This window comes from Nomia melanderi, chromosome 10 (assembly GCF_051020985.1).
Source record: "Nomia melanderi isolate GNS246 chromosome 10, iyNomMela1, whole genome shotgun sequence".
NCBI classification, from domain to species: Eukaryota; Metazoa; Arthropoda; class Insecta; order Hymenoptera; family Halictidae; genus Nomia; species Nomia melanderi.
In genome coordinates, this window is record NC_135008.1 from 2,924,195 (window position 1) to 2,938,049 (window position 13,855).

The 13,855-nt window shown below is 40.1% G+C and overlaps 1 protein-coding gene across 6 annotated transcripts in view; it reads right to left on the minus strand.

Moving 5' to 3' along the window:
* Mob2 (MOB kinase activator 2) overlaps nt 1-13,855 on the minus strand; it is an 84,061-nt gene that overhangs the window by 20,373 nt on the left and 49,833 nt on the right. The gene's annotated exons all lie outside the window — the stretch shown is intronic.

Sequence of the window (13,855 nt, forward strand, 5' to 3'; positions counted from 1 at the left end):
CGGAACACGTCGGGATCACTGGAAAATTCCCGGCGAGCCCCTCGTCGTGTGCCACGTCGGTTTCCGGGGTTCGTTAAGTTACGTGTCCACCTTTGACCTATTTTTTAAACCGTCGACACCGCCGTACGTGTGGAAAATAATGAAACTGATCGAGAAGGTTCGTTTGTTAACCCTTTGCACTCTAGAGGCGCCTCGGCAATTGATTCGACGCAACATTGTAAGTGTGTCATAGTTTGCTCATGGACTGTGTTGATTTTTTAAATAAAATAAGTTATATTCAAGTTTTTTGTATCAACTAATCAAGATCAGATTTGAATAGAATGATCATTTTCAATGTAGTTTATTGTTTAATTAAATTTGCCATAGGTAACGAAGGTAGAGTGGAAGTTTCGTTTATTACGGAGTAATAGGTTTGACTATTAGACTATTTTAAAATAGGTCAATACGAACCGAGGGACATTCGTATTTGTTAAGTGCGATTCGATGGCTTTGCCGTACGAATGAATCGATACCACGGGTTGAGGGGTTAACTTTAAGTCAAGGAAAACTTTGTAGGGTATACCGGGGGTGAGAAAACATTGAATATTTCGATCTACGTGTGGACGAAGACGAATATCGATTGCCCCGTGCTGCGGAACAAAGCTTTCTAAATAAAACCGTACAACTTCAAGCGAAGAAGAACTTTCTGAAACGGTTCAAGGGTGAGGGGAACATCGAACATGTTAATTTTATGATCAACGTGTGATCAAAGAGAACTTTCATTAATATTCTCAATCATCATAATCAAGGATAGTTAAAAATATCTAAATACTGAGGTAGTTTAAGACGAGAGCAATGAGTATCAATGATTAAAGATAATTCTGAACGTTTTAGAGAAAAACAGTCACCCTGATCAAACCCTAATCATCAAACAAGGCTAAAAGATCCAAATTTCAAGTCTTCCAGAAACTTGACAAAGTATTTCAAGGAAAATCAATTGTTATCAATTGTCTGAAGAAACTTTGAAGGCTTGGACGAAGGTAGCTACGTCAATATTGACGTCACAATGCAAAGAGTTGCTTCCCTAAATCAACCCTCATCAAGCGACGTTACGAAAAGATCCAAATTTCAAGTCTTCCAGAAACTTGACAAAGTATTTCAAGGAAAATCAATTGTTATCAATTGTCTGAAGAAACTTTGAAGGCTTGGACGAACGTAGCTACGCCAATATTGACGTCACAATGCAAAAAGTTACTTCCCTTAAACATCCCTTGATTCGACAAGAATAATTCGAAAAATCCCAATTCCTTAAATCTAAAATCAAAATTTAACTAACAATTTCTGACGTCACAATACAAAATTTACTTCCCTAAATCATCCGTTAATTCGACAAGAATAATTCCACAAATCCCAACTTCTTAAATCTAAAATCGAAATTTAACTAACGATTTCCTTCAGAAAATCTGGCGAAATATTCCAAGACTCGGAACAATTACCGAAGACATCGATTGTGCGCCGTTCTGCATCAGCGTGCGAGACTAACCAACCCTACCCTCGCTCTCAGCCAGCCAACTGGCGACGCGGAACTCGTTAATGCGAATCGCAAACTCGTAAAAGGTTCGCAGCACCGTTTCGCCCGTACCTGGCCGGACGATCGTTTATTTTTAGTCGCCTTGTTTGGATGAATTTCAATCAATAAGACGGCCTGGGTACTCGCAGTCCAATAAACAACCGGCGCGACCCGATTGAATTAGTCATGAGGACATAGCGCGCGCTGCGCGGTCCGCGCCCTTCTGCTACCGATCGTTTCCCAACTATAAAAAAATTCTTTGTTTCTGCTCGCGCTCGACGGATCCTCGGTTCGCCTTAGAGTCTCGGAACGATGAACGACGGATCTCGATCTAAATCCGTGAAACTTTCAATTCGCATTCATATCTTAGATCGGAGAGTGCTCGTGCGAGGGGTAGTAAGTGAACTTCGGATTTCTGGGGAAGATTATCTTTTGGGTTGAATGTTTTGTGAATGTTAGTGAACTTTTTAATACTGTTGGGATTGGAGATTATTTTTTGAGGAAGCTGAAATGGTGTAGTATAGTAATGGAATGATGTGAATTGATATTAAGGTTTTATTTTCTTAGGGTTAACAGGGTTTTCTAGGAAGACTTCAATTTTTAGTTCATTTTTCGATATTGTTAGTGTTAGTAATGACTCTTTAGAAATTAGTTGATATGGTATACTATAATAATGAAATGATACTATGAATTGCGTAGTATAGTAATTACAAAATAATAAAACAAAATGTTACATTTTTAAGATTCCCAGTGTTTCCTAGCAAAACATCAATTTTTCATTCATCTTTCAATATCTGAGTATTAGATGACTTTACAAAAAGAATCTGAGCTGAAATGATACACTATACCAAAACACTCTAACACTACAGTCATATAGTACAATAATCCCAAAACAATACAGTTATGTAATTACAAAAATAATAAAAGAAACAAGATTTTTCACTTCCCACTGTTTCCTAACGAAAACTTCAATTTTCCATTCATCCAACGTGAACATTCGAATCTCTTTCTTATTACACGTGCGTAATAGTTCACCCCCAAAATCGAGAGCTCCATTCCCAAACCACGGCATTTCCCGAGAAACGGATATTCCCTCCATTCTTTTATCTACTTCGTACGCCGGCTGCGGTCTACGTCGACCTACTGAATCCTGCTCGAGAGGACCATCCATCCCCCGGATACGGCGGATGAAATATATCGAACCCCGAAAATATTTTCCAGAGACTGCAAGAGACGATCTTCCTCATCCCCTAAGATCCTTCTCCGCCATAGAAATTTCAGATGGAAACGTCTCGCAGCTGGCACGAGACCGTTAGAAGAGGATTTAGGTTCTATTGTGGTTCACTGGCGGGACGGTTAACCATTTAACCCCTTACCCTATGATTTGCTTCTCCACCGAGATCGACCTGACTACTTTGTTATTAATAATTAAAAACAATAAATAAAACAAGAGAAAACTCCAGTCTTATTCCATGTCGACGTGTGCTAAAAATAGTGTCAGTTCAATGTTTCTTCTAAAATTTTTCTTAAAACAGATTAAAATTCTTCAATCAATTTTAGAATCTAAAATTTGAATCTTTTTAATCATTGATATCTTCAAAGCATTGGATATTTGAATTGGTCTTCAAAATAGTTTCCGTTAACCTTTTGAACTCTGTATGCTCCAATATTGCACCAGTTGTGATATTCAACATTTCAATGAATCTCAAAGAAACTACCGTAAAATTATTAGATTTTATAATTGTATAAATATATATAATATTATCAGATTCTCCGCACATCCAAATTTTGTACTAAGAAAAATAACAGATCGAAGAAATGTTGCATTTCTAATTTTCGCTAGGAATACTATAAAAATTAGTTGCTGATAGATTAACTTTAAATACTGTTCATGTTAAATACTGTAATGTAGATACTGGAACTGGAAATAATCTATTCCCAGAATTTTTATAAGGGTCATATACTAATCGCGACAAATGACCGATTCTAGCGTTAAGACTCGAAGAACGTCAGTAGGTTTGATCAAGTTTGATTGAACTCGATCATTCTTCATTGCCGAGTGAGAGATGCCCGTAAAAATTGACAATTTTAGATCGAAAGGAACTATACGAAGAGGCATCCGAAGGCTGAGAGGGACTGGTGGGCACAACAGCTTTATTTGTAGCTGAACAAGAACTATGTTTGATTACCTTTGAAGGCTATTTAAAACGTCACACGTGTAGCTTCTTACAGAAGTCTTGCCAGACTGTTCACAGTATACTATAGAACCTACATATACACTTCATTAACGAAAAACTTTCGTTTTCTCATAGGAAACAGACAGAACTACTCAAATATCTCCATTGACTTAATCCATTAGATATTCTCCATCTTCCTACGAACTTATTCCTTCCATCATTGTAAAATACGATTAAGGCAGCAGTTTCGTTTTCTCATAGGAAACAAACAGAACTACTTAAATACCTTCATTGACTTAATCCATTAGATATTCTCCATCTTCCTACGAACTTATTCCTTCCATCATTGTAAAAATACGATTTCCAAGAGGAAAACGAATGAAATATCTTCCTGGTTTATTATAAAACTCAAAATTCACCATTTTTGAAAATACAAAAGGGGAGACAGGAATATAAGAGGAAACTTTTGCGCACGACTGTATGTCGGCGAACGTGATAATTTCGTCGACTGAAATGGCGCCTGGGTCCATTCGTGCCCATTCTCTCGAAGGCTTCGCCACTGAGTCAAGCTGTTAGTCATTCGGATTGGAGAAACGCGAAACACACTTGTCCGGCTGATAACAATCTGAACAGTTCCTACGGTCCGATCTGATCTCGAACTATCGAGGACGAAGGTTTTCCTAACACTTCGTTACTGGCCCAATAAACGATCGGATTAAGAAAGGGAGGAGCGAAGATCGGGATACGATCAGAAATTTTCAAAATATCTTTTGTTGTGAATATTCTTTGTTTCCTGTGGAATATTGATGACACTTGCCACTGAATTAACCCTTTGTAAAATTGTAAAATTGAAAATTCAACATTAAATTTTCCATAATGTACGAACACGTGGAACATCGAAATAAAATAGTTCTGTCACTTAACCCTTTGCACTCGAAGGCTTTTTTTTGTGCTTATGATGGGAATTGTGTTAAGAACCAGCTAATTTCTGTGGTTCACACGGTGGCGATCAATAAAAAATTGAATATAAAATTGTCCAGTTTACAAGTTTGCTGTATCGAATGAAATGGCGGCCGAGAATCGCGTCTCGAGCACGAAGGGTTAATTATTTCGACATTGTGACCGTCGTCGACGAGTTACGTGTAAATTTTCTGTTCGTTCGTATCAAATGGTCTTCACCATTGCAATAAATTAGATCGGATTAACCCTTTCACTGGTGCGTACTGCTTTTTATTGCTGCGAACCTTTCGAGTGCGAAGGGTTAACGCGTTGAGACTGGAATTTCGAGCGTCGTATGATAATAATTATTCTTTAGTAACAGACGAATTTTGTTGCAAATCATTATTAACCCCTTGGCCCATTTCTTTCTCAACTCTGATACTTTGTCATTAATAATTTATTGGAAAAAGGGGAAAATTCTAAGCATATGTTATGCCTATGTTTCCTAAGTATAATAATTACAGAGGAATAATGTTTACTTTGAATTCGAATGAACTGGGCAATATATATATTTGTTGAATCATGTTGAAAATCTTCACGAGTCTCACTCGTTGTAGGACAAGGGGTTAATGATTTCGTGAATTGTTGAATCTTTGTGTTCAATATTAACCCTTTGCACTCGAGAATATCTTTCTCAACATTCATTATTTTCTGATGAAATATCAATGATATGTTTTACAACTAACATAAAGGAATACCTTGCATAAATTAAGTAACTATTTTATTTCGATGTTCCATGTGATATTAAATTAAATTTAATTAATTTAAATTATTAAATTTTTATATAATGCATCAATATTGAATTCTAAATTTTATCATTTCCACGGATCAAATCAAACAGCGACCGAAAGGGTTAATTTTCTAATTATCGTTTCATTATCGTTTCGTGATCCCTTTCGATCGAACGAGATGATCCACGATAAAAGCCGGCGTTCGCGACGCTGTAAATTTTCCAAGCCCACGACCGATCCACGCGTCGATCGAAATTTATGCTCGACCGAGCGTCTCATTAACGTGACGTCATTAGAGGCGAGGAAGACGGGTGACGAGCGTGCGTGACCGGCACGCGTCGACGGTGGCGGTCCGTCTCCGCTTTCCGGCCGATGGGAACGTCACTCGCCGATCTACGTCGAATATCAATCGCTCGATCGGCGAGAATGATGTTCGACCTAACGGTCTGGTCGAAAGATTCCCTTTGCGCTCGAGAGTAAGACTGTCAGTCGCCATTTGATCGAACGCAACAGATGTTGACGCTCGGTGTCCCGAAACTGAAACACCGTTACGTCGACGTTCCTCTGAATCTTTCGAGGGATCGTAGCTCAAATAACTTTATGAAGCCGTCGACCATTACGTCAGTCACCACACTCGATTTCCTACAGCGAAGCTATGAAGTTTGATATTTAATATTACACTTCATAAAATGCATCGATCCGAGGAATATTCACGTAAAAATTGCCCGTCAATTAGCGTGAATTTCTCGTCGAGTTGGTCTCACAAACTATCGTCTTCATCTGATCGGAAAATGTTAACCCCTTGCGATGGAATGTTCAGATTCGGAAGACTAAGTCGCGGACAAGTGATTCAACCCTTTGAACTCGAGAGGTGACTCTCACCACTAGATTCGATTTGTAAAACTATAAAGTCTTATATATAATAATAAGCTCTGCATGATGCATCAATATGGGGAATATTGAAATAAACTTCCCTTCTAAATATTAATTTAGAATAATATGTATATAGAATAATATGCATATTAATATAAAACATACATTAATATCATTCCTCGTTAATTAGCTTCAAAGAACATCGTCTGTATCTCATCGGAGAATACTGAATATTTCTAATAAAAAACTTTCGAGAGCAAAGGGTTAATTACTAGAACAGCTACAGATCAGCACATAGTTCTCTCTTATATTAATTAAGCAATTGATATATAATTTAGCTTCATACGTTGAAGGTTTTGGTTTCGAAGAATCTTCGTCGGAGAATACTGAATATTTCTAATAAAAAACTTCGGAGTACAAAGGGTTAATTACTAGAACAGCTACAGATCAGCACATAGTTTTCTCTTATATTAATTAAGCAATTGATATATAATTTAGCTTCATACGTTGAAGGTTTTGGTTTCGAAGAATCTTCGTCGGAGAGTACTGAATATTTCTAATAAAAATCTTTCGAGTGCAAAGGGTTAAGAAAGGGCTAGAAGTGCGTACAGACAGACGTCAGAAGCCCCAGCGAAGCGTCGACTTGACGAAAAGCGGCGAGTAACTCGAGAAACAGCGAGGTGGTGGCCAGTGACGTCACTGGCAGTCAGGGAAGTGGCCTTGAGTGGCCAATTGATCTGGCGTTCGCCTTAGGTCGTTCGAGACCCAAGGCGTCGCAGTCACTTTACACTGTCTACGGGTTCACCTAACCATTGTTGCCTCGAAACTCGTGTCGGCTCGACGATAATCGGATTACCTCCGTAATTGGCCCCGCGCCGGGTCCGCGAGGCGACAATTAAGCGGGCAGGTGGGCGTTCTCCAACGATTCGTGGAACACCGCCGCGGAACAACCGAGAATCATTACCATTTCTGGATCTTGAATGTTTCAGAGATTGGTCGATTCGTGTTACGTCAACATCGAGGTGTAATCAAATGTAATTTACATGGAATAAATCATTGCGGTGGTAAACTATTGTATATAAACACCGAAGGTTATTGCAGTTTGCTTTAACTTTCACGAGCTGGTTTCTATTGCAACTTTATATCATATCACTTGTTTTCACTGTTCTTTCTATATTTAACCCATATTGAATATTTCAATGAATCTTACAGAAACTACCCTAAAATTCTTCGATTTTCCAAACGACTACCGCGGTGGTCATCGGTGACCGGAGCTTCCGCATTGCTTGAAAACAGTTACAATAAGAAAATTGAGATTGAATAAGAATATTTAGGAATACGAGAAGCTAGATAATAGTGTAATGTGAGCACTGGAATATCAAAATATTGATAATTATTTCTAATACTATTTTCCTGTATAAGGGAATAAATCTTGTTATAACGAAACGCTCGAAATTCTCGTGGTAGTCAACGTGCTAATGAATCAAAGGAACTATCCTACAATTACTCAATTATCCACACATCCAAATTTTCTACCAACAAGGAAAACAAAAGATCTAAGAAACGTTATAACATTTCTAATTTTCCCTAGGAATACCATAAAAATTGCAGTTGCAGATAAATTCCAAAAAAATTCAGTTCGATGCTAAGTTAATTTTCAATTATTATCACTATACTATTAATTTTTAAATCGATAGAAAAAATGCTGTCACTCAAACTCGAGCGACATGCCGAGTAAAAAGGCGTTAATAAACGGAACCGTTGGAAATTCACGGCGTTTCCATCGCGAAAGAAAAGCGTCGGCGAAGTGATCGTAAACGCTGACCTATCTCACGCGCCGGCTTAAAAATAAACGGCACTGAATCATCCTCGGCTGGAAGAGAGCGCGCGCGCGCTCGATTTCCATCGTGCGCCGGCAGGCTGCGTCGAAATTTCCATCGGCGAGATATCGTCACGGTATCTCGAATTAACAATAAACGCCGGCGCGCGATGATCGATGGGCCGGCGTTTTCACCGGAAACGACGGCCTCGATCGCGACCGATCGCTATCGATCTTCTCCGCCGAGATTCCGACGACTTCCACGCGACCCTTCGGCGAATTATTGCCACCCGCTAAGGGAGAACTTCATTTTTCCATCGGAGACGATCCCTCATAAGCGACTGCGCCCTGCATTCCAGCGGAGGTCGATCGAACAACCGATTTGCTCAGGGGAAGCTCCTTCCTTATTCAGTTTTTAACGCTCTGCATTATGCAGGTTTTTCTGCGAGATTCAAGGGATTGAAGGGTTGAAGATATTGGAGGGATTGAAAGGAGTGAAGGGGTTTCTGTCGGGTTTGCGTGAATATTCGCTTATGCGTAAGAGCTGGATTTTTTTTATGGAGGATGGTTTTCGAGAAGTATCTGCGTTAGGTAGGAATTTGAGTGAATGAGGGGTTTGTGTTTTAATGTTTTGTATTATGGTGCAGAGTTTTCTGCGAGATTGAAGATATTGAAGTTTTATCGAGTTTCCGTGAATATTGTTCGTTTATGCGTAAGTAGTGGATTTTTTTTATGGAGAATGGTTTTCGAGAAGTATCTGCGTTAAGTAGGAATTTGAATGAATGAGGGGTTTGTTCGGATGTATTTTTTTATTTGTGTTTTAATGTTTTGTATTATAGATTGGAAAGATTGAAGGATTTGAAAGGGTGTTTGTCGGGTTTTCATGAATATTGTTCGCTTATGCGTAAGAACTGGTTTTTTTTTATGGAGAATGGTCTTCGAGAAGTATCTGCGTTAGGTAAGAATTTGAATGAATGAGGGGTTTGTTCAGATGTAGTTTCTTATTTGTGGTTTAATGTCTTGTATTATGGTGTAGAATTTTCTGCGAGATTGAAGGGTTGAAGATATTGAAGAGATTGAAAGGATTGAAAGGGTTTTTGTCGGGTTTGCGTGAATATTGTTCGTTTATGCGTAAGTACTGGATTTTTCATTGAAAACGGTTTCCGAGAAGTATCTGCGTTAAGTAAGAATTTGATTGAACGAGGGGTTTGTTCGGAAGATGTGTTTTCTTATTTGTGTTTCAACGTTGTGCATTATGGTGCAGAGTTTTCTGCGAGATTGAAGAAATTGAATGGATTCAAGAGGTTTTTGTCGGGTTTTCGAGAATATTGTTCGTTTATGCGTAAGTACTGTGGTTTTTAATTAAGCCCGGCTCCCGAGAGGTGGCTGCAATCAGTGAGAATTGGATTGAATAAGGGGTTTGTCCAGACGAAGTTCGTTTTTACTCGGTGTTTAAACGTTTCGTATTATAACGAAGGTTTTTCGGTGAGATTGAACTGGTTTTTTTTGAGGTCTCGATGAGTATTGTTGTTCATTTATACAAGGGGGCCCGGTGTTTCCATTGAGAAAGGTTTCCGAGGTGTAACTTAATTCGCAAGAGTGCTTGATTTCTTCTTAACAGACCATTTTCCAGTGTCTAATCAATGAAATTATAACACCAAGAATGAACAGGCAAGTGAAAAGTAAAATATTTTCAAAGCAGAAGTTTCGTTTTGTTCATTTTTCGCCTGTCCTTCATCGCGATCCATCGTTTTCGCTAAAAATCAAACAGTTTCTCATGTTTCCATGAATTCCACGTCAGAAGGACATTGTTCACTGTCAAATCAACGAAACCACTGCACCGAGAACGCGGTGACAAGAGATTCCCGAGGAGGCCTCGCGTTTCCAGCTTCCCGCAGAAGCGCGACGCTGTTTTTACCTTCTGTACGAGTTTCAAGTAAAAGCGACGATAATCCGGGCCCGTACTTAGACGAGCCCGTGGAAAGCAAACTTTCACCGAACTACAGGCTGCCGGTGATACGACTCGCCTCGAAAACCTCCGACACGACCAATCCCGCTCGCAAACGATGAAAAAGATCGCGCGAATCATAGACGAAATGGAAGTTCGTTTTTCCATTGGAACCGCCGCGCCTTTCAAAGGCGCAATAAAAATCCCACTACAGACTGCGGAGCAGTTCTCTATTGTCTGACCTTTTTTGTGGAACCAGGAATGTTACATTGTGATTCGAAACAGATATGAACCTTCATAGAAACCGACCACTTCGAACTTCAAACGCGTTCACAATGGAACAAGTTTTCTAAGGTTTCTCGTCAAATTTAGTACTCATAGTGATAATTAATGATTCATACGTTTCGATACTCTAGAATCAGTAATAGAGAAACTTCAATTTCTCTAATCCTAGTTTACCTATGAACAGATTAACACTTTGATTGCCAAATTGACTTATCGAAACTCCTATGTAATCAACAGATTTCTTCACATAATTGACAATTGAAAACTCAATATTCCTCACACAATTAAAAGTCGAAAACTCAATATTCTTCACACAATTAAAAATTGAAAGCTCAGTATTCTTCACATAATTAAAATCGAGAACTCAATATTCTTCACGAAATTAAAAATTGAAAACTCAATATTCTTCACATAATTCAAAATCGAAAGCTCAATATTCTTCACGATAATAGCTCTTCCTATTTAGATCTTCTATAGATCTTCTATAGATCTTCCTATAGATCTCCCTATTATCTCACACATCCAAAACTCAGTTCGCTCTAATCGAATCCAAGAGAACTCAAATTTCAAAAACAGTCCCAATTGCGCCGAACCAGTCAAGATGCACCTAAAACTGCGAATCCCCGGAATCCCTAGTCCTAAATTGTCCCAAATTGTCCCAAATTGAATCCACCGCGAATCGCGTGGCTCCACGAAGCCGAATCATTCGATAGCAAGAAATCTGTTCCCAGTATGCAACCTGCAAAGCGTTGAAACGAAAGATAAGTCGCGTGATGATTCGGAGATGTGCCTAAAACTGCGAATCTGCAAAATCCCTAGTCCTAAATTGTCCCAAATTGAATACGCCGCGAATCATTCGATACCAGCGAGAAATCGGTTCGCGTATGCAACCCGCAAAGCGTTGAAACGGCAGTTATGCCGATGCTCGCGAAAGATAAGTCGCGCGATGATGTGGAGCCCGAAAGTTCCTCGAAGCTGTCGATCATTCTTCGAAGGAGATACCGGCTGCCAACGGGCCGATCGATCTTGGCCGGTGAGAGGGGTGCGCGGCGTGCAAGCAGCGAAATCTGCCCATTTATTTCCGGGACGGACACGTTGCTGGGCCGGTGGTAGCGATAAATCGAGCTGGAACCGTTGGCTGCCGGCTACGTTGCCGATCTCTGCCCCTTTTTTCCCTCTCCGCGGCGGGCTGCGGGTGTTCCCCGGGACCGGCGGGCAACCCGATCGTCCTGGATCGAATGCCGGACACGGAGGATCCGCGAGGGGCCGCGATGCTAACGGGAACTAAATGGAAACCCCTCGAGAACGTTCACGGTCGATCCGTTCGGCCATAACGCGGGCAAAGTGAATCATTTGGTTGCCGATGGTTCCGCGGTGGTCGGCTCGGAGAATGAAATTCTGGGCGAAGAGAGAATATTAACCCTTTGACGAAGACTGTTTTTACAAAACCTCAAATAGTGTGTGCGTTGTTTAATTTAGTTAGTGTTTCATTGTGAGCTGTGTTGAAATAATTATACTGTTTCAAATAAAATTCTCTTTCTCCTACATAGATTTACGGAATCATTCAGTTTGAGGGATATCGAATTTTTTTATCATTATATCGTAACAGTTTCAGTCGACTCTGATGCAATTATGCGGATAGAAATTATTCTGTTAAAGTGTGGAACAAGTGCCAGTAAATCGAGTGTTAACCAACCGATGATCGAATTGTCGAACTATCGAAACGTACCGTGAGCCGAGCGAAGAACAAGAGAAACTTAATGACCAGCCATTGCCTTGATACCAGGATTCCGAGCAGAAAAGTCCAAGTGGATCGGAAAACGAGAACTTTCCTAACGCATTGTCCGGCGATAACGAGCGAATCGCAGGACACTTTTAGCGAAGTGAAAGCTGCCTCGTGGAGAGCTCTCTCTCTCAGCCTTGGATTTAACGCTAGAGCTACCAGGCGTAGTTTGTACAGATCAAAATGGCCCATTTCAAATTGGAACATTTATTTTCAGACGTTAATCTCGTAACGAGCTGTCGTTTGAAATTAACAACTCTCCTTGGAAGAAGTTCGTGCTTACAGAATGATCTTGAGAATAACTGTCTTATAATTGGAAGATAATTGATTTCGCATACAAATTTCGTAAGTAACTAGATAACAGGGTAATATGAAAATTTCCATAGCAAAGAATTAACAATTTTTGCTATAGAAAGAACAACCCTTTGCAATTCAATATTTTTCAATATAAACATTTATTATGCTCTGACGAAATATTAACAATATTATTTGCAGATTGCATAAAGGAACATTTTGTAGAAATTATGGAGCAGAGTTGTTTTATTTCTATTCCACGTGTCGATACCTTATTCAACGTGTTATATTCAATTTTTCACTCTATAATTTTGTCACATTCAATCAAATGGTGACTAAGAATTGTATCTCAAGTGCAAAGGTTCAAGTTATCCAGCTATCTTGTACAAATTATAGAGCAGAGTTGTTTTATTTCTATTTCACGTGTCGATACCTCATTCAACACGTTACATTCAATTTTCCACTCTATAATTTTGTCGCATTCAATTAAATAGCGATTCAGAATCATCTCTCAAGTGCAAAACTTTAAGTTATTCAATTACCCTGTACAAACTATGAAGCAAAATTATTTTATTTCTATGTTCCACGTGTCAATACCTCATTCAACGTGTTATATTGAATTTTTCACTCTATAATTTCGTCTCATTCAATCAAACAGCGACTAAAAGTCGCCTCCCAAGCACAAAGGTCCGACTTATCCAGTTTCGCCCAGAAAACGGCCGTTTGACCGCACCGCGTGCCAGTCCGAGTGATAAGGGTTAAATCCGGTAGAAACTCGATTTCGAGTTAAGAATACGCGATACCCGGGACGGGCCGAGGGAAAAAAGCTCCCCCTCGCATCCCTTCGCCCCGGAATTACGCGGGGAAATTGCTTTCCGCCGTCAACTCGATCACAGCCTCTCGAATCCGATTCCTTCCCGCCTCTTCCCTCGAATTTCGTTTCGCCTCTCTCGTTGTTCACTGTTTCCCGGGGAACTCCGGGAGCGCGTAAAACCCGCGGCGGCGAACGCAACGGTCCGACGAGCTTTCTACTTTATTTGGAGCACGCCGGGCACTCGACGAAATTTCGATTCGGCACGTGCAACGTAACGGAGCGTGTCCGTTCCGCGCATAATTCGATCTTCGACGCTCGAATCGATTCGCCGCCGGATTATTTTCGTTCCCGTTCCCCGAGCGGGGCGCGCGTGAATTCATTTCGAGTCGGAGAAACGATCGATACCGGGGAATAATTATTTTTGCGATCGCTGGAACGTCTCGAACCGTCGGACTACGTCGGAGGGTATCTTTGTAGAGTATCGGGGAGTCGCGAGTAAAAAGCAGCGATTGCGAGACGAGGCTTTAAAGACAGGTCATAATTATTCTTGGAGGCTCGTTAAGCGTACCGAAGCTTTGATTGA